Raw genomic sequence first — 22018 nt, 5'->3', positions numbered from 1 at the left:
GAGTCTATTTGTTCATTCTGTATTTGTACAGTGCCTAGCACAATGGAGTTTTTGTCCAGGACTTGGGGTCCTAAGCACTACCACAATTCAAATAATAAATACTATTACTATTTCTAACAGACAGGATGTAGCCCTTGCTCCTTTCTCTTTCATTCTCCCTTGACTCCTTCTCCAAATTGTCTTCCTTCATGCCTATCCCCCGCAAAAAAACAAAGAAACACTCCCAACAACTCCAGTGTTAATTCCTCTCCCTCCCATAGTTAATTTTGTCATGAAAGCATATTTTGGCTACAGTACCACAGATAATTTTTCATAAATGATCTCATGCACAGAACTCTTGTCCTGTGAAGGTCTGTAACCACTCCAAAAGTATAAGGCACAAGGCAGGATTTAATCGCTACCTGGATTTTATTAACATGTTTGTGAAAAACCTTTTTCCACTAACCACCCCATTCTATTCATGAAGTCTTAATGAGCAGGGAGGAAAAAATTATTGAATGATAGAAACACATCAGAAATAATGAGGGGTTTCTACATGTATAAATCATGTTAATACCAATGGGAGTTAAACACAGAGGGCCAGAGTCTCAGCTGATGTAAACCTGGAGACTGCAATGGTGCTGCACTGATTTACACCTGAGGTTCTGGCCTGTAGTGCACCCCCCTAGTTATGTACAAACAAAATACCCAATGTGCAGAGTTCCTAGCCCTCCCATTTCATGCAAGCATTTGGAGTCTAGCTTTATTGTGTGATTAATGGGCACGTTTTTGCATTGTTTCTCCCAAAATCGCCAATGAAAATGAATGTACAAGCCAACAGCATGATGAGCTGTTCAGGAAAAGGAATCACAAGCTACCAGTAATGTGGATTAGAGTCAGCGGGCAACAGCAGCAGTAAAATTTAACACTTTGGAAAACACTGATAAAACAAAGAGAAATCGCACAGGGGTGACAAAAAGGAGAATAGTTGACTGGAATGCGGAAGACAAAAAAGAAGACAATTGCTTTCTGTGTTAGTCATATGATAAAGGGGAGAGGAATCTCTTCTCCTGTGACAGATGACAGCAGATCCATCTCTGTGCTACTCTCTGTGGGTGACAAGTAGGGAGAGGAGGAGCTGCCATGAAAGGAGATGAAGATGATATACCTCCTAGGAATCACTGCCTTGCTAAATAATCTTTGATGGCACAAAAATTAATCCCAGAACAGCGTACCTCAATTTATTTCAGATGAAGGCAAATTATTTTTAGACTAGGCTGCACTCAATCCACTGGGTGATGAATAAACAGGTTAGATTTATAATCATCTGCCTAACAACCAGTTTACTCTACTAATCCATAAGCCCTTTTTGTCAGGAAACTCATATCAGTAACTGTCTATCCACTAATATACATTGATTATGCTAGTCATGGTTACACTGATTATGTATAGTCATGTGGCTACTGGCCAGTGGATCAGTTTGTTAAGAAACTGATTAACAGGCAGAGAGTTTTTGTTTTATTTAAGCACCTTTCTGCATTTGGATATTCAATGATGATCAGCATCTGAAATCACCATCTGCCTGCAAAATATAGGCTGGATTCTACCCATGGGCAGAATCTTCTGCCTTTGGGAGCATTAGACTGTGCAGCTCCGGGAGGAATTCTTCAGAAGCAGTACTCCTAGGAATTGCACCCTAATATGCCTGCAGATTCACTCTGGAGAGGATGCAGCATGTTCTCGCCTCTGCGTCCAGTAAATGTGAAGTGAGGTGGAGCCGTGGCCCTTGCTCTCCCCCATCTCCTTGCCAGGCACATAGGGGGCTGTACAGGAGAACTCTGGTTATCCACATTTTTCTGGGGAATTTGAAATCTTTGGTAATCAGAGTTTTAGATAAACAAAATTGGTTTCTTTATGAATTCCATATTCAGGGGAGAGAAACAAATTGCAAATAACAGAAAAGTCAGACCATGAGGGTTTACCAAAAATGTTCGTATTACTGGGGGTTACCACAAATTCGGGGGTTTAACTACATATTATCCAATGGTACTTACTTACAAAAATTCCAAAGATCTAAGCGCCTACCTAACCCCTTGGCTTTATTAAAATATCAACTGATCCATGTGCTGTCAGCCAAAACATAATCCCTTCCTAAGCACACTCCCAGTAGCAGAATATTTCAGTTCTGCCTAAACCTCAAAAGCAATTTTACACACCTCTTTTCCCATGGTGAAAGTGTATCCATTGACAAAGTTGCTATCTGACATTTTCATTGATATCTATAAAACTCTGTTACTAATAACATTCCTTTTGTTGACATCATAAATCCTCTCTCTTATGCATTATGAATATATGACTGGATGATAAATGCATATGATAATACTGCTATTTCCAGGCCACATTTCTATTCACTTGTTGAAAACTCCCAAATTTTTTACTCATCTTAGAAAATATGCGTACTGAAAAAGGCTTATCTTACTTGAATACTTCATTCTCACAATTGCTAACTAAAGCTTGAACAGATATTCTCTATTGCTCAGTTATAGCAAGTATGTTGAAATGGCAGAGTTCTACGAGCTATGTACAATTCTTTTATTAGATATAGATACTTTAGTCCAAAGTCACCAGAATGGTTGCTATAACTTTTGCCAATGAAAAACAAATATGATCTACTATGCTTGTATTTCTTGTATTTAACTACATTTTTTAAAAATGTAGTGGGTTTTTTTCAAACAATACATTTGTTTAGCACCAATATCTTTAAACCTTTTATCCGTTCCGTTCAGCTATAAGTATCAGTTTCTTGTAGACTCAGAGTTTAAACATTTTATATATCAATTTATTTTTTTCAAAAAAGGTGATGACAGGGAGAAAATGAAGTGGTGATATGGGACAAAGAAAATAAGTGCCATACTGAATGTGTCAAGTGTATCACCTTCCTGTGTAATCAAGATCGCATGCCTTTTAAAACTTCAGCTTGATTTATGTACTGGGAAATCAGAATTTTGTCGGTGTAATTAAAAGGTCATATTACTTTAGAGCTATCCAGGAACTAATATTACATATGATTAGGGATAAGATTTTATCATGGTGTGACAGACCCAGACCAGTGGGGTACAGGAGTCTGGTAGAAGGCAAATATACTGGTCACTGGATGAGTAGTTTTCTGTTCCCTGAGTGACCAGAGCAGGGGCTGCACTACAGTAATCAGGAACCTGCTAGAACCAGTTAAGGCAGGCAGGCTAATTAGGACACCTGGAGCCAATTAAGAAGAAGCTGCTAGAATCAATTAAGGCAGGCTAATCAGGGCACCTGGGTTTTAAAAGGAGCTCACTTCAGTTTGTGGTGCGAGTGTGAGGAGCTGGGAGCAAGAGGCGCAAGGAGCTGAGTGAGAGGGTGTGCTGCTGGAGGACTGAGGAGCACAAGCGTTATCAGACACCAGGAGGAAGGTCCTGTGGTGAGAATAAGGAAGATGTTTGGAGGAGGCCATGGGGAAGTAGCCCAGGGAGTTGTAGCTGTCATGCAGCTGTTACAAGAGGCACTATAGACAGCTGCAGTCCACAGGGCTGGAACCCGGAGTAGAGGGCGGGCCTGGGTTCCCCCCAAACCTCCCAATTGACCTGGACTGTGGGTTCTTCCAGAGGGGAAGGTCTCTGGGCTGTTCCCCAACCCACATGGTGAATCTCTGAGGCAAGAAAATCCGCCAATAAGCACAGGACCCACCAAGATAGAGGAGGAACTTTGTCACAATGGATATTTTTAGTAAAAGTCACAGACAGGTCCAGTGGCCTGTCCCTGACTTTTACTTAAAACATTCATGATAAAATGGGAAGATTAAAGTAAACTGTGTAAAGCAAATCTGTAATCTCTACTCTTCAAGGAGAAATTTTTAACTGGTATCTTCACTTTTCAGTCATCTGGGCCATTGCAACAAGAGATTGAAGAAATAATGTGGTAAAAGGGTTAAATTGTGATCCAGCCTGCAGGGCTTCACAGGTGCATAAGCAAGAGTAAGACAACGTCCTACACATGTGTGTATAGCGTCCTTGGACATTGGGTCTAGTCACATGGTATAAGCAATCATTGTGTATACACTATCCCGCCAAGTGCAGCAACTCTGCCTTTCTCTACACCAAGCTGATTCCAGTGTGAGGATAATCATCTATTACTTGCCAGTATCCTGTTTGGAGGAAGGATGGAGTCCTCTTGGGGTAGTGAAGTTATGCGCTGCCCATAATCAGGTCATAGTGTAAATTTACAATCTAGACTTATTATAATCATAGAAATGTAATTCTGGGAGGGACTTTGAAAGCTCATCAAATCCAGTCTCCTATGCTGAGGCAGAACCAAATAAACATAGGCCATCCCTGTTCTTAAAAAACAGCCTGTCCTTAAAACCTACAATGATGGGGATTCTGCAACCTCACTGGAAAGCCTCTTTCAGATCTTAACTACTCTTATAATTAGAAAGTTTTCCGTAATATCTAACCTAAATCTGCCTTGTTTCCAATTAAGCCTGTTACTCCTTATCCTACCTTCAGTGGACATAGAGAACGGTTGATCTCTGCCCTCTTTATAAGTATCTTTAACATATTTGAAGACTATCAGGTCCTGCACTCAGTCTTCTTTTCTCAAGAATTAACATGCCCCGTTTTTTTTAACCTTTCATTATAGATCAGGTTTTCTAAATTTTTTATCATTTTTTTGTTGCTGTCCTCTGGACACTTTCCAATTTGTGCACATCTCTCCTAAAGTGTGGCACTCAGAATTGGTCAAGTACTTTGGCTGAGGCCTCACCGGTGCTGAGTACTGTGGGACAATTACCTCCCATGCTTTACATATGACACTCTTGTTAATACACCCAAGAATGATATTAACCCTTTTTGCAATTGCATCATATTGTTGACTTATATTCTATTTGTGATCCAGTATAACCCCCACATCCTTTTCAGCTGTACTTTCACCTAGCCAGTTATTCCCCATTTTGTAGTTGTGCATTTCATTTTTCCTTCCTAAGTGAAATACTTTGCGTTTGTCCATGTAGACTTCAGTTTGCAATTCATATTTATTCTAATTATTTCAAATTTAATAGAGGCACCCATAAATCAAACACAACCTGTACAAACCAGAAACTCTAATGTAATTTGACATCTGTACTAGAATTTCACAGATAGTTCTCACAGCATCGCTATTGTACACTGAACCAAAATCATGCATCCAAATGTTCTTGTGAAAGTTTGGGTCATTTTGAGATTTGTGTCTAAATAGTGTGACTGGGGCTGATTGAAATTTTTTGAATAAAATGTTTCTTATCGGAAAATGGATTATAATCAAAATCAAACTTATCCATGGGAAAAGATCAATTTTGGTGGAATTTTCCATTGGGGAAATATAAACAAAACATTTCTGTTCAGGTGGGGATTGATATGATTTGAAATGTTTGCTTTTGAGAAGGGGCTGACATTAGAGGATCTATCTGCCTGCAGTGCTGTGGTAGCTCCTGGGAGTTGCTGTTTTTGGTCACACATGCTCTCATTCTCCCATTCAGGCTGTGGTCCCAGGCTGGACTACATTTCCCATGATGCACCATGGTTTCTACTTGTAGCTGAAATATCTCAGTGCTTCATGGGACTCCCAAAACTGTGGTGCATCATGGGAAATGTAGTCTGGCCAGGGACTGTACCCCACAGGGAATGATAGAGTCAAAACCTAATAATATTCTAAACTACAACTCTCAGGAGCTACTGTGATGGCTCCAGCAAATGGCATCATTAATGCTGACCTGATCCAAGGCCAAACATGTTGATAAGAGAATGTCAAATGTTTTGGTTTGATTGAAAATGACATTTGTTTTGACACTTCAGAATCAATATTTTTCAAAGCTTTGTTCTATGAAAAAAATTCAATTTTTGTCCCATTTTTGGGATGAAAACAAATAGTGAAACATCAGAATTTCCTGTGGGTGAGAAATTCCATTTTTTGATCAGCTCTAAGTATAACTTAGGGCCATCTCTAGTTTCAGATAAGTTTTGATGGAAGGTGTAGCGGGGTGGACACCCACTCCTGCCCTGAAGGGCTTAAAATAGCCCTGGGGGAAGGTTGTGGCTGGGAGCTGCTAAGCTGGGCTGATTGGGATGTGGCTGCAGCTGGGCCACGCCCCAATCAGGCCACAGCTGGCCTGTATAAAAAGGCTGGGAGCCAGGAGCTCTACAGTCTCTCTCTCTGCCTTCAGAGGGAGAAGGGCCTGGCTGCAGTGAGCTAGAGACAGAGTACCTGAGTGGAGCAGGGCTGGGGACAAGCTGGGGAGCTCCAGCCTGGAAAGCCCCAGGCTGTGGCCTAGTAGGAGGCCAAGGGGTACTGGGGGTTGCAAAGGAGAGCCTGGGGTAGGCCAAGACAGCAGGTCCAAACCCAACCTTGCCTGTGATGAGTGGCCTATACTGTAGTCTGCCCCAGGGAGTGGGGGCTAGTTGGTGACTGGCAGTGGCCTCATTCTGAGGTGAGGTAGGGATAGTGGGTGGGGGTTCCCTGGGGAGGGGAGACCCTAGTACTGAGGGGTGTACTGCCAGGGGGCAGCACCCCAGATAAAAGGGCACCGGGGTCTGGGAGGGGCATGGGGCCAGAGGAGAGGCAGCTCACTGCCCTGCTGGGGGTGCTCCATTGCTGGAATGAGCTAATTCCCGGAGTAACCAGCAGGAGGTGCCGCAGGGATGAGTCCAGCCCCTCTACAGAAGGTTTTGGTTTCATTAGAATAAAAAACTCAAAGTGAAATTCATAGTGTGTATGAATCTACACAAACCACATTATGGGGGATGGCAGAGGGAAAGGGGCATTCATCCTAGTTATGCTATTTACACAGCTTAACACAGCTCTCATTACTGTCAATTGAGGGACAAAATCCTACAGTTCTAAGTGTTGACCATAATGCTGCTACTACTATTCAAGATGATTGAAAACAGGGAAAAATCCTGCCCTCATAGGATTTCATCCTGTATTTTGTAGGCCTCATCATGCTAATTGACTTCAATGGTGAAAGACTGGGCCCTATGAGAAGACCACTGTGTCTTGTATTCTAATTGTACTTTAAAAGAAAGTTATGTGATGTTTCATATTTTTATCTACTGTTTGTAAATGTTAAGGACTGTTTTGTGATCCATTTTTGTGTGTGTCTAAATGATGTGGTAGTTAGACCTAGCTATGCTATCAGAGACTGATTAAGTAATCCATTTTTTCTAGATGTAGTAGTCTTCTACATCCAATTTAGAACTTACTGTTTTTATTGAAGAACAAAAAAACTTCAGAAAACTAGCAAGACAGTGAGCACACAATGAGCATTCAATTCTGCATGTCCATCCCTGCTATAGAAAATTGGCCAGGGGCAGGGGATATTAAAATGTCTGATTCTGAGAATTTAATACTTAGCCTCTCTATACTTTAAAAGGTATTCATTCCTTTTCACTTATTTCTGCATTCTGTAATTTTACACAATGATTAAGGGAAGCACTTAAGGCCAAAAAGTTTCTCCTTGAGATTTAAATAAGGTCTATATACATAGTGAGAGAGTACACCAGATTTGTATAGCTTGTAATAAATTTGATTTTAATTTTCCTATTTGATCTTCATATCAAATTATATGTTTCACACTAGTATATTGTGGTGCTCTCCCCTAGGTCAGTGGTTCTCAACCTTTCCAGACTACTGTACCCCTTTCAGGAGTTGGATTTGTCTTGCGTACCCCAAGTTTCACCTCACTTAAAAACTACTTGTTTACAAAATCGGACATAAAATACAAGTGTCACAGAACACTATTACTGAAAAATTGCTTGCTTTCTCATTTTGTCTGTATGAAATTTTAGTTTGTATTGCCTTCACTAGTGCTTTTTATGTAGACTATTGTAAAAGTAGGCAAATATCTCAATGAGCTGATGCACCCCCTGGAAGAACTCTGGTTGAGAACCACTTCCCTAGGTAACAATCCTACTCTTGATTCGGTGTAATGATGCACTTCCCCTCCGTTGTTGTTAATCTTCGACTCATGTCCTTTTTTAGAAAGGGTCAGATTCTAGCTAATATCAGCACGAGTGTGCAGGGAACAGGAAAGGACAGAGGCAGATCAGAAACTCTTTAAGAACATCTATTTTATTCTCACCTATTCACATTCTTATTCTATCTCTGTCACTACAGGATCTGAGCATCTTATTTCCTTCTAGCATGTCTCTACAAATGCTAGCTTGCTAACAGGGGTTGGGAAAGGCATGGCTCAACTCCCATTGAGTGCCTTCTACACCTGTCTTTGCAGAAGTGGTTGAGTGTAGACTAGGAACATACTGCAGCTGCCCACTCATCCAAAGAGTGATGGAGCTACCATTCTGACATACACATCATGGGATTATTTGGTACTTACATATACTTACATATACTACTCCAGCATGCCTCCAATGCACAGAACAGAATTTTGCCCTTAATTAACCAATATCCCACATACTCATCAACATAGAATGCTATTTAAGGGTGTGTATAGAACTAGCAAAGATACTATATTTGCCTCCGGAGATTATTAAATTACTCCAAAGGGATGTCAAACCACACTTACTACTGGTCTAAACTCCTTCCAGGTGACCAATGCTTTTTCTTTTTTAGCCTCCATTAACCCAGCTCTGTTTTCTAGCTTTATAACTGACATTCATCTGTGGGGCACTGGACACATCCCAAAGTGTCTCCAAATGTTGAGGGTTGATTCAAACAAATCTGTGGAACCCTAATCCCTGGCTAGAATGCTCAAACTTCTCACCCACCTGCCCCCACAAGCTCTTTATCATGCCACCTGAATAGAAATAAGGGAGAGGATGTCATAAGTAATGTGCCTAGAACAAAGGGGAAAGGTGTTTGTGAAAAGATTAAGGGTAAGAGCAATAAAAAAAATCTCTTAACCAGAAGAAAAAGGGACATTTGATATGCCTCAGCGTATTCCACACCAGGCACCCCTAGCATTTCAACCTGGAGAGGTGTAGGAGGAAAATCTCTGGCTTTCAGTCTAAAATTGCCTCCTAATTATTGTGTAGCTGCTCTTCACAAAATATCATAAAATTACTGTGCGGGAATTCCAATATTCACCCGGAATCAGGCTTAGATTCTTTAACACCTTTGCAGTGTTTCTGAACTACCACCAGTAACTTTACTACTTATAACCCTGTCAACAGGATTTGCAACCCCAGTAGATATTTCACTAGAGCCCATATAAGTACCTTGGATATATTTTGCTGTGTAGCTTATTTTTTCTGAAAAAAATCAAATAAAATGAGTTGTATGCGTGTATCTATTTATGAGTTAAGTGACAGAGACAAATATAAAGGGAGCCTTCAAATGTAAACCCCTGTTTTTATATATGGCTTTGAGACATTTATCACTTGGGCAGAAATTTTCTATGCTTGATATGCAAATAATCAATGCACTTGTTAAACTAATAATTCTTGTGAGCAAAACTGTAAAATACAATGGAAAATTAACCAATAAAAAGAATCCCATTTATTTCTGTCCATAGGGTCAATACACGTTCTATAAAACAGAGGAGCCTTCTCAAATTCACACCAGCTAAAGAAACAGATGTTAAAAATAATTTTCTGCAAGAAGTTTGTAATAATTTTACATTTATGTATAGCTGGTTAATAAGAGAATATACATTATAATTTTTTTCGGTATTCTCCAGCTTTTCTTTGTATGTGTGTTTTGTTTTGTTTAGCACAACAGGGGGAGGGATAGCTCAGTGGTTTGAGCATTGGCCTACTAAGCCCAGGGTTGTGAGTTCAATCCTTGAGGGGGCCACTTAGGGATCTGGGGCAAAATCAGTACTTGGTCCTGCTAGTGAAGGCAGGGGGCTGGACTCAATGACCTTTCAAGGTCCCTTCCAGTTCTAGGAGATGGGATATCTCCATTAATTAATAGGAATGAAGGCCCCGTGATTAGGTTGCTAGCCTAGGAGTTGGGAGACCTGGGTTCTACTCTATGTTCTATGTCTCAGTTCCTCATGTGTAAAATAGGGAAGATGGCACTTTCCTATCCTACAGGGGTATTGTGAGAAAGATTGATAGGCGCTGTGATACTATACTAATGAAAGTCATATAAGTACCATGGATATATTTTGCTGTGTAGCTTATTTTTTCTGGAAAAAAAATCAAATCAAATGAGTTGTATGCAAGTATCTATCTACTTATAAGTTAAGTGACAATGAGACAACTATAAAGGGGGCTTTCAAATGTAACCCCCTGTTTTTATATATGGCTTTGAGACATTTATCACTTGGGCAGAAATGTTTTATGCTTGATCTCTGTCTTGGTTTAATATTTTTGGAAAGTTTGAGTGTAGCCATTTCTGAGAACAAGGCCAGTCTTACCAATGTAAGAATCAAATTCCTGAGGGTTTCCCCTTCCCCCCCGCCCTCCCCCTACAACTGGAATGGCCTCTGTGTGGTTTAGGAGTTAAAATTTGTCAGGTGACTATGGTATTTATTGTATTAAAAGCACCTATATATTCCCTTAGAGGTCTCAAAGTCAAATACTGACCAAGTCCAATCATTGTTAGCTGGTGATACCAGATGGAGTCACAGCACAAGATTGCTGGAGTGTTTTTAACAGGCTTCTATTATACAGATCTGTGTCACTAACTCAGTTTAGGTAAGGAATTATCTTAAACCATGAGATGAAATGCCTTTAGCATGATCCAAGGCCACAATGGAAATGAGAAGATATGTCGTGAAATTGTGGTGAAGAATTTTGGTTATATTTAATATATCTTTGATTCCATAATATCATTAATTTAAAATTGTCTGTTTAATTGCTGGGGAAAACAAACAAAATATACTCTGGTGAAAGTAATATTATGGGAGCATTCAGGTATGTATGAATTCTAGAAAGACACTTCCAGCTGGTCTTTATCTCCTCTCTGATCACAGGTAGCTACAGATCACATGAAATTCTGCTACAGAAAGTCCCCTGGGACATTGTGACTGGGAAAGTGATTGATTGAAATACTAGTAACAATGATAGGAGACTCTTTGAAATATTACTTTTTCAAGCCATGGATGGGAACTAGCAACAAGTGTAATGAGGGTATATCATTCAATAGCCACCAGCATTTGGAGGAAGCAGGTAGGACCATGATGCTTTGCTTGTTACTGGGCACTAAGGCCCCTATTCAGCAACACCTAACTTTAAGCTACATGTGTAGTCTCACCGAAATCAATAGGAATACTGATGTGCTTAAAGTTAGACATGTACCTTGCTGAATTGAGACTCAGAGACCCTTTTAAAATAGGGACTGTTGGAGTTTAATTTGGATACATCTCCAAATAGTCTCCAGCAGGAAGCACATCAAAGCATGTATGTAACAGTCCATTCCCAGGAGCTTGCCTCCAGTTTTATTTACTACACTAGATCTGGTTGGGGAAAAAAATGGTGGAACAATTTTCCCATCAGAAAATGCACTTTCATCAAAATCAAAACATTTTGAAATAATGTGCTGATTTCCAGGGGCGGCTCTATGTATTTTGCCGCCCCAAGCACGGCAGTGAGGCAGTCTTCGGCGCCATGCCTGCGGGAGGTCCGCTGGTCCCACGCCTTCAGTGTACCCACCGCCAAATTGCTGCTGAAGCAGCGGGACTGGCGGACCTCCCGCAGGCATGCCGCCGAAGGCAGCCTGACTGCCACCCTCACGGTGACCGGCAGGCTGCCCCCCCGCAGCTTGCCGCCCCAGGCACGCGCTTGGTGCTGATTTCAACAAAATGTTTGAGGGGAAAAGACAAAATAAACATCTGAGTTTTATCGTTTTGTTAACTTTGAAATGCTATATTTTGACATGAATGTTTAGTTTAATTTAATTGTTAATGTTATATTCTGTCCATATTCATTTTATTATATGTATCCATTATATTTACTATTTTCTATATTGTATATAATATAGTATATTCTGAATGAAACAGAATGATTCAAAATTACTGAAACAAAATGTTTCAATGTTACCAAATTATTATTTTTTTTAATTTCTGTTCCACAGTAAGATATCAAGATTTTTTTTTTTTTTATTCCTGTTTGGAATGAGAACAAATTTGGACTGTCAGAATTTCCTATCTAACACCTATATTCAGCCTACCACCCCTAATATGTCTATGTGACTAGAGACATTTAGGCAACACTTGCATTGTTAACAAAATGCAACATCATGCAACTTATACAGGCACATACATTCTCTTAAAGGACCAGATACTTAACCCCTCCCTTGTTTACTCCATAAATAATTCCAGAGAAGTCAATGGAGTAAAATGTTAGTCAGTCTGAGGACAGGAATCAGAATCTGGCCCAGAGTGACTGACTTATGTTAGTGTAGCCATTCACAACACAAATAAATATGGTCCCTTGTATCTAAGGTAAATACACCTCTACCCCGATATAACGCGACCCGATATAACACAAATTCGGATATAACGCGGTAAAGCAGTGCTCCGGGGGGGGGGAACAGCGGGGCTGAGTACTCTGGTGGATCAAAGCAAGTTCGATATAACACGGTAAGATTTTTTGGCTCCTGATGACAGTGTTATATCGGGGTAGAGGTGTATATAAATCAAGTGTAAATGTGATCTGGTGTTCAAGCATATTACTTAGGATTTATTACTACTTTACCCCTCTTCTTCTATTCTATGATATTTGTAATAAATAAATAAAACTAAACTAAAGGGAAACTTCAAATATTGTAACACTTACACATATATTAATGAATTTAAAGCATAATATAAAATATTATTTCATTAATACCTTTACAGCCCTTTTAAAATATGAAGTACTGCACAGTAATTAGCAGCATTGTCAACCCCAGCTGTTTAAAAATTATAAGTCTTGGCGCCCCAAAATCAAGAGTGCCTTAAAAATCATGTTGTTTTTTAAAATACATATATACTGAGTTCCATTTATAGTACTTGGATCACATTTTCAAACTTTTGGCTGTAGCCATGAGAGCTAAAAACTTCATTTTTTAAATGAAAAATGAGATCCTAATGTAATGACATGGCTTCAGGAGCAGGAGCTTTTAAGGGAAACACCAGATATCACGAGTTGTGATAAAATCACTGTAATAGTGATAATAATAGGACCATATCCACAGCCCATCGTATTCAATTCAATGGGCTTTGGATCAGAGCCATTAAGAATGACAGCTTTTCAAAAGAGCCCAAGAGGTTTAGGCACCAATTCCCATTATAACTGAGTTGAAGTTGGGCATCTTTCTTTCTTAATCAGCTTTGAAAATCTCACCTGAGAATAAGAAGGCATTAAAGAGCTAAAAAAAAAAAGTGAGTCAATGCAACTTGTAGGACTATATTCAGAATTGAATTCAGGTATAGCAAACTCTTCAGCTCAAGCTTCTCATTAAAAATGCACTGTTTGAATAACTTGAAACAATTTCATGAGCAGTTGTGCCCACGATTAATTGAAAGTCATTTTTCCAAAAGGAAACTGACATTTAAGGCCCTCACAATATGATGCCATGGGATTGCAATAACTTAAACTCATGAATGGCCTATCAATGCATCCACTTCAAAGGGACAAAATGCTGAACATTCATGGTGTTAATGTACATATTCTGTTATCTTCTTCATATATTAAAAAGATATTTTGTAATGTAATGAGAGGCCACTGATTTTAAATAATTGAGGCAGGCATTAAAATCAAAAAACATTTGTGTTAGTGTAAGCTGTTTAATTTTCCTAAATGTGTAATTTATTAACAGCTCATTAAAATAGGTGGAAAATATTTCCCCCTGTTTTCACTCAAATACTTCTGATTATTGTCTGAATTTGGTAGAATAATATCAGATAAAACCATCTGTCATGTGAAAAAGCAATACTATGCACGAAGAATGTATTTTTATAATCATGGTCATAATTAAGATTTCTCATTTACCTGGCAATTTTTTTGAAGACCAATTTTAAAAAAGTCTCATTATCCTATGCTTTTATGAATAATTTGCTATTAGAAGTTTTCCTCTAGTTTCTTGAATTCTCTTCTCAGCTACATGTAGGTAGACCTGGAGTAACTTCTATGGAATTACTCTGTCCTTACCCAAATGTTATCGGGGGATAATTTGGCCCATAATTAAGATTCCCAACTTGAGATCATGCTAGATTCTCCGTTTGCCCCAATTTAATACATGAAACTGGAAGAGCATAAACTATTACTCTTGACTTTTTCAGATATTTGTTAAGAGATTAAAAAGAACAAACAACACGGTTTCTTTGTATCAACAAAACACACCAACATCTGCTTAGTCCTTTCCATTTTTCATGTACACAATTATTCATCCAGCAGCAAATTCTCTACGGCCTAATGCTCAAGGACTGTATAGTCATTGCTGTAATGGATCCCAGTGTTGAAGTAATTCATCTGGGGACATAGTCACTGAATTTGAATCTAACAAGGGATGATCAGAATGAAAGTACATTCCTAGTATTTTGACAAACTACATCACCATGAATTAGTTTTTATAATGCATATAAAAAACATAAAACACAACCTGCATAAATACTGATGTTGTAGGAGTAAATGGAAAGGAGTCTGAAGTATTTAAAAATTGTTACAGGTGTCTCATTTAATCACTGGTGCATGAATTTGATATGATAACATACTGGGATAACACAATAGGAGCTCAAACTGCCAATACAGAAAAAAAATAAATTGTAGAGAGGCTCTTTAATGTAGGCTATCTTATTTAAATATCGGTGAATGTTGTGCCTCATGTGGGTAAAATTATTTCTTGTAGACAAATCATATTTATTTAACATATGATGACAACCACCACATGCTTGAAATTTTATTTTTAAAGGGGCATGCAATAACTTTGTGCAGCAGGAAAATTAGTCATTTTGGCCCTGATTCTGCAGCTGATAGCAAGGGGATAGACTATTATGCCTCTGTTGACTTCAGTGGGGCTCCTCACTTAGCAGTCCACTTAGCTGCTATCAGTTGCAGGGCTGGAGCCCCCTACATGAGGATCATCACTGGAGCTTAATCTCAATTCAGGGGACCCTAATATTTCATACCTCTGGTGTGTCTGACTGTGCCTCTTGCATGATGAGGTATGTCTAACTGCCTATTTCCAATAGTTTAATATGGAAAGAGAAACCCACATATATGCTATTAAATACTGACACCAGGAAGAACAATCTGAAGCTGGAGAAAAAGGAAACTATTGACAAACATTGGCACTGTTCTTTATGCAGGGCAACATGAAATAATCCTTTATGATAATGTGTTTTCCGTCATACACAAGCCCCTGTATCATTGAAAGCATAAGTGCTACTCAAGGTGAAAAAGGAATTCAGAATCAGGTTCATAGGGAGATTGTTAATCAGACAGACAGTCCAATGGGTTCTAGATCTGCATGACAAGTATTTCCATACAGTAGGAGGGGCCAGGCAGGGACTAGGGACAACACGTGTGCAGGGAAGAGGAAGAGACAGAGGAGAGAGATAGAAGGCCCAAGCACTAGATGAAAGGAAAGGAAGGGAGTGGAAAGAGGGGAAGGAAGAAAAAGAGAAGGCATGAGAAGGGCAAAAGGAGAAGGGGAAGTTAGAGAGAAACGTGATGTTTTATGTACTGTCCCATGCGGTTTTGCATGTTCTGGTGGGCTTTAGTGTGAAGAGAAGTCCAGATGACTACAAGCCAGATTCTGATATTCTTACTGATGCTAAATAGAAAGCTGTTCAAAATTTGCCCCTTATAGAAAATTCCCAGAAATCCCAGACTCCAAATTGAAAACACATATGGGGTAATAATTCTATAGTAGCGAGTCTCACCCTAATGGTGTTAACAACAATACAGGTAGCTAACATTGAGATAGCAAGGAGCTACCTTATGTCCCATCACTCCCTGCATGGGCATGTAGCAAGGTCTTGACCGCATCCTAAATCAGCAACATTTTCCTGAACTTTTGTTTGTTGTTTTTTCAGTAACTTTCTGAATTGGAAAAATTATTGGTGCTACGCATAGACTAAGGTCAGAAGGGAACATTGTGATCATCTAGTCTGACCTCCTGCACATCGGAGGCCACAGAACCTCACCCACCCACTCCTCAAAAAGACTCCTAATCTCTGGCTGAGTCCTCAAATCATGGTTTAAAGACTTCAAGTTACAGAGAATTCACCTTTTACACTAGTTTAAACCTGCAAGTGACCCATGACTCATGCCCCATGCTACAGAGGAAGGCGAAACCCCCCCAGGGTCTCTGCCAATCTGACCAGGGGGGAAATTCCTTCCCAACCCCAAACAGGTGATCAGTTAGACCCTGAGCATGTAGGCAAGACCCACCAGGCAGATACCTGGGAAAGAATTCTCTGTAATAACACAGAGCCCTCCCCGTCTAGGGATCTGCCTCTGCCATTGAGAATTTTTGCTACTGGCAATCACCGATGGGCTACATATTGATCTGTTTCTTTTGCTGCACTATCAGTTTATGACTTTTGTCTAGTGCTGGCTAGAAAATAATTCTATTTTATGAAACACTGAGGTTTTGAAAATTGCTTTTATTCCATATCGGAAAGAAGATGAGACCTTTCAAATTTTTTCATGGAAAAAAAAAGAGAGACAGACACACACACACAAACACACTCCAGAATAGCCAATAGTCTGATAGTTAGGGCATTCAAATGGGATCTGGGAGACCCAGGTTCAAGTTCCTGTTCCTAATCAGGCCTGCATTTTTGATTGGTCTGTTTGTCCTGTTTTCTTTGTTCCTTTAGCTTGATCCTGCACTTTTGTTCTGCACTAATGGTTTATCATTTTGATACTTCCTCTGGACAGTTCAGCTACTATTGCTTTTGGGAAACATTTATCTAGTATTAGATGTGTGTCTTTCAACAAGCTTTCCTGTAAACTAGAATAATTTGTCATACAAATGATCTGTCTTTCATTTGGGAATCTTTTGGGAATGACCCCGAAGTTACATGTAGAGGCCAGAGTTCTCAGCTCTGTAATGTTTAAGTATTGATTCCCTCTTCTACTTCTCGTTTTTGAGTAAAACAGTATTTTTCTCTACAGTCTCTGTCTGGGATCACAGTATTTTCTCATCTTTATCACACCCCTTCCTCGGCACTTGTCAGCTCCATATACAAAATCAATTTTTGCTTCCATGTTTCTGTAAGGTTCTTTGTCTGGAAATCTAGCATTCCCAGTGGTCTGATTTCCTCCATTCTGTCTGTTTGCTGTGTTTCGAGGTATTGCTTTGTTTTCCTGTTAATCACACTCTTTTCCTTGTTGTGGATCTCACTAGACTGACGTTTGCCCCCATATTTTAGGTACCATGTGCTGGCTAATAACATAAGAGGACTCCATGTTTCTAAAACTAAATTAGCTCTTAACTGAGAGCACTATTTACAAAGAAGCTGCAACTGCAGCTAGCATTCTAGCCATGTGCATACAGGCTAACATCCTGGTGCCTCCTCCAATCTGTCTGGTGATGGTGAATGATAATTTTTCAGTATTGTCAGTTGCTTGTCTTAACTTTAGGAGAGGGATAGAGAGGTGGGCAAGTATAACGGTTAGCCTTCATCTTCTATCAAATTACATTCCTGAATTCATAAAGATAAGACCCTGTGCTGCAGCTGGAAGTATGCAAAAATTGCTCACAGGTGTTGAAATTCATGAAAAGAGAAAAGATTAACCTGTGCTTTTGCGCAAAAAAAAAAAAAAGTGAACAATGATTCATTTGGAAATGGAAAGCAATTTTCTTCAGGCGGGAAACTGAATTCACCACAAAGAGATGTTGATTGGTGACTTGGGTGGTGTTTCTCCCAGCAGTGCTATTCTGTGTATGAAAGTGTTACAATCACGCTTTACTCCTAAGGGCCAGATTATTACATAGTATACAGGACTAGACTAGATGATCCAATGGTGTCTTCTGCCCTTACGATCTATTAATCTAAAATCTATTACACCTTGACTCCAAAAGTCAATGGGATCATTTGTGGAGTAAGGTATTTCTAAGAATAAGTAAGGCTGTCATCATGTAGCCCTATGTGATTACCTCACAAAAAGTGAATAGACTTCACAAAATCTGTTTCTACTTTTTTTTAAGAGTAGAGGAAAAGCACATGATAGGGTTTCTAGTTGTATGAAACTACCTGTTTGTACCTCATGATTATTTTGATACTAATGCTCAGATTTTGCAAGCATTTGATCTTAAGCAGAACATTGCCATTTTACCTGCCCCCACAGCATTCTGTGGTACAACAAGCCCCCTCCATGTGGAAAACTGCCATTCATTTTGGAATCAGTAGAGTCCTACTCACTCTGAATAACTGCTGTATAGTAGGTCATTCTAGGAGCAGAAATTGTGCATTTGTGAATAAGGAGAGAATAAGTTTGGGGAGACAACGCAGGAGAGGCAACAGGTCTGTGAAGGCTCCTTATCCTATGTCCTTATGGGGAGGAGCAGTGATATGATTTGGGAGGAGGTATGGAAAATCCATTCAAGCTGGCTGATGCTTCAGAGAAAAGCTTTCTCCACTCAAGAGCTGGGTCAATAACACATTTTTTGGTTTGCTAGCAATTCTAAAAAAAAAAAAATCAGATAAAACTGAAGACAGCATTTTCTGCAAATTGAAAAATTAAAAAAATTGTTTTGGGTAGAACAAAATGCTTAACTCGAAATGAAATGTTTTGTTTCAATTTCAGGGATTTTTAATATTTTACATGAAAAAAATAAAATTAAAGGAAATTTCACAATGAAAAGTCATTTTGAAGAAAAAAGTTGAAATGCTTCATTTAAAAAATGTTGAAATAAGCCTTTGGATAATTATTGTTTTTTTAAGTTTACAGAAACAATTCAGAGAAGTTGACATCAATTTGCAAAATATTTTCGTGTTGCTCAACTTGCATTTCTCACATATATATATATATATATTTTAAACAAAATTTTAAACTATATAATTTGTTTGTTTAAAAATTTGCCTGGCCCTCTCCACACGCCATTCCCTCCGTACTGTGCTATGCCCCCTCCACAGCGTGGTGAACTTTGGCCTCAATTAAGGCCTTCCATAGAGTCATGTGCATGAGGGACGGATAACGGCACACCACTTCAGCCCCCTCCATCTGACAGACTGTTTTCCAGAGGAGAGTATATTCTAATCCTTCTGGGGAATAACATTGTGCATTATAATACATCCCAAAGGAAGGACTTCAGGATTGGACAGACTATATAATATTTTGAATGTAATACTGCTTTATACATGAACTTATGAATGGCTATACTGGAATGGTCCACCTAGCCCAGTATCCTATCTTCTGACAGTGGCTAATGCCAGACGCTTGAAAGGAAATGAACTGAATAGGACAATCATCAAGTGATCCATCCCCTGTTGTCCAGAGCATAGGGTTGCGTCTCTGATCACCTTGGCTAATAGCCATTGATGGACCTGTCCTCCATGAACTTTTCCAATCATTATTTTTAATCCACTTATAATATGTATGTATATATATATAGATATAGATATATTTACCAATGGTTCTCAAACTGTCTGTGTATGTGTTGGGAAAAAGTGTACTGGTGAAAGAAAGCTACTTCAGGAACATGTGAGTTGCATAAGAGATGATATATTCCCTTCTCCTATGCATGAACCAGTACTGTATTTTTTTCAGGGGAAAACAGCACTTGGTTACACTTAAAAGAGAACAGTCAGCAGCAGTTTTCAGACCTGTAGAACTTACCATGAAATGGTATTTTAGTCAGTACAGTTGAGTTGTTTAAGCATTGTCTAAGCAAGAGTAATACCGTAATTATTGTCAAATCATTGCAATCACATGGTGACATTTTTGCTATTGTATTCTCATCAGGCATGACCTTCCATTCTGCAAGGCTTCTCCAAATGCTGAATGAATTGGTCATTTATTGATCCTACCTTCATGCTAATGCACTGTAACATTTCACATGTAATTGAGATGCTTATTAATTCAGAGGAAAGGTGGCAAATTGATTTCCACAAGGGATTGTTGAATCAAACAGAAACAAAGTCATGGTGAAAAAGATATTGAACTTCTCTGTATTTAAAAATGGGCATCTGATTTATTTACAAAAGGCTTCTGGATAGAAACTATTTATTTATACAGTTTTTGTTAAATTCATCAATAATTAAAGGACCCCTAAAATAATGCAATACTGGCTATTTTCAGGTGGTTACAAATTGTCAAACAGCAAATGCAGCATATACTGTACAATTAAGCAGAATTTTCTGCATCTTGTCACATTGTAAAAGAGCATAAAATCAAATCCCTGATACTAAAACAGTGTGACTTTACAGTCATTCTTATTTTGACACAGTAAAATGTACCCCATATGCAAACTATTTCTAAGATGACAGTAAACAATGAGAAAAGGTTTAGTATGCGGGACACAGAGCTTTAGATAAATTGCCTTCTGGTTTGTTTGGAAAATGTTCTTGAATGTTGCTTGAATAAAATTACTTCACTATCTGTTTTTTTCAAACATCTGGTTTAATTGAACTCTAGGGACCTAGGAACCCAAAATCTAATTTACTATGTCATTAAGTAGAAAGAAATGTAAACTCTTATATACCTAGTAATTTGGTTATTTGGAGATAAATTATAATTGATCTATTACTTCCCCAGATAGGTTCTATAACATAATCCCAGAAATATACTTGTACATCAGTGGTTCCCAGACTTGTTCCGCTGCTTGTGCAGGGAAAGCCCTGGCGGGCCGAGCCGGTTTGTTTACCTGCTGTGTCCGCAGGTTCAGCCGATCGCGGCTCCCAATGGCTACGGTTCGCTGCTCCAGGCCAATGGGAGCTGCTGGAAGCGGCGTGGGCTGAGGGACGTACTGGCTGCTGCTTCCAGGAGCTCCCATTGGCCTGGAGCAGCGAACCGTAGCCACTGGGAGCCACAATCAGCTGAACCTGTGGACACAGCAGGTAAACAAACCGGCTCGGCCCGCCAGGGACTTTCCCTGAACAAGCGGCGGAACAAGTTTGGGAACCACTGTTGTATATAATTACATGAGTTTTAAAAAACACAATTCCACTTAAATTCATTTTATCTCAGTTGAATGTATTTCAATGTTTTATGTGAGGCATCAGCAGTTTGTTAGGGGCAAAGCTTTATGGGATTAGAACAATAGGACAGCTGTCTCCTGAGCCACTGACATTCTGCAATCTCTTCGATGCCAAAGTGGATCTAGAAAGGAAACAGGCCAACGAAAGGTGCTGAGGTTAGCATCTAGAAGCAAGAACTACGTGGATCCTTAACTTTATACATGGCAGGACTCTTTCTTAGCATGTTTCCCAGCTCCACCCAACACTTTTGTATAGTATCAGAGGAGTAGCCGTGTTAATCTGGATCTGTAAAAAGCGACAAAGAGTCGTGTGGCACCTTATAGACTAACAGACGTATTGGGGCATAAGCTTTTGTATAGTGTACCTCATCTCCTGTCACATGCACATGGCACTGAAATGCCACATACTGGAACATACCTCTAGCAGCAGTGACTTACCATAATTAAAGCATTCTGCTGTTTAATGGGCTTGACAAAGAACATGCTTCTCTGGGCATTTGGTCCATTGACTCCACCCCAGCTCTTCCTGCTCTGACCTGTGGTTGCACAGAGCTATTCTGCAATGTGGTGGGTGTGGAGGGAAGAGATACAGCCATATGTTGGAAAGGACATGAGGCATAGTAATTGTTGTTTATTATGTGCCTCTACCCCATGTGTCTTTGCTAAATATGGGACTTTTATTTCTCTGCCATGTGGCATAAGCACAAGGGGTAGAGTTGCTTAAAAAAAAAAAAAAAAGCAATATATTTTCCATGAAAAGCTTCCCCCTGTATTCTCCACCTTTTTTGTGGTGGAACTTTAAGATTATTCAAGAAAGTGCAAATTGAAAAAATATCAGTTTTCAGAGTGTCGTCGCCCCCCCCCCCCATGCATTTCCTCTGCCTTTTTCTACTGGAACTATTTTTAACATTTCATGTTATTAAAAAAGCTGCAAAGC

This window comes from Terrapene carolina, unplaced genomic scaffold (assembly GCF_002925995.2).
Source record: "Terrapene carolina triunguis isolate 2854851 unplaced genomic scaffold, T_m_triunguis-2.0 Scaffold88, whole genome shotgun sequence".
Classification (NCBI taxonomy): domain Eukaryota; kingdom Metazoa; phylum Chordata; order Testudines; family Emydidae; genus Terrapene; species Terrapene triunguis.
Note: the sequence above shows the minus strand (reverse complement) of the source record.